At 25.6% G+C, this 905-nt stretch overlaps 1 non-coding gene across 1 annotated transcript; it reads right to left on the bottom strand.

Annotated features, from left to right (window-relative positions):
- Positions 1-834: 834 nt before the first annotated feature.
- Positions 835-905, bottom strand: Trnaa-cgc. Its single transcript has one exon. It is a non-coding gene; the product is annotated as a tRNA-Ala (tRNA).

The following is a 905-nucleotide window of genomic DNA, read 5'->3' on the forward strand; positions in this document are numbered from 1 at the left end:
ATATTAAATATTAATAATTAAAAAAAAAGAAAATTCAATAATAAATCGAATAATTATGTTGAGGAAATATTACAAACAAAGATATGTTTATTTATAATTGTATAATTGTATAATAATTGTATTTTATATTGTATTTCGAAAAGTATAAGTTAATTCAATTGACTTAAGATTTCTGTTTCATAAAATGATTGTAATATGAATGTGTCACGCAATATCTATGGGCCACCGTATTCTTCTGCTGATTATCTAATCTTACATTAAATTATAAACTACTTGTTTATTAATCGATGTATTCAATTCTCTTTTAATTATATAATTTTGAAAATTTAAATTAAGATTTTCTTTAAAACAATTTGAAATTAAAAAATAGAATTATTAATATTACATGATAATTTATAGGAATATGCACTGCATCAAAGGAATTCAATATGGCTATCAATAAATTCATAACAACGGAGGACCTGCGATACATCGGAAGTTAATCCTGTCTTGTTCATAAGTACTAGTGCCGCAGGAGTGACTAGGTTGGGTTAGAAATTACCATATCTCCTGCTGCTCAAGTGCTTATCAATGGGTCCGGACTCACATCTATTTCTCAAAATTATGTATTGAGACTTTTTATCTAAAGTAAAATTTTATTATAATACTTAAGAGTTCAAGATTGTAATTTGCATATGCTAATGTAGTAATATTGCAACTTCTACTCCATATTTATAATAATTTTTTCTATACAAATATATTAAAAGTATAAATAAGTAAAAGAAAAAAAACTATGCATAAATGTATTCAATACATGATAAAATATTGATATTGAAGAATAAAAAAAGTATTTATTGGAGGTACTGGGATTTGAACCCAGGACTTTCAGCATGCGAAGCAGACACTCTACCACTGAGTTACACCCC

This window comes from Apis dorsata, unplaced genomic scaffold (genome assembly GCF_000469605.1).
Source record: "Apis dorsata unplaced genomic scaffold, Apis dorsata 1.3 scaffold_292, whole genome shotgun sequence".
In the NCBI taxonomy this organism is placed as follows: Eukaryota; Metazoa; Arthropoda; class Insecta; order Hymenoptera; family Apidae; genus Apis; species Apis dorsata.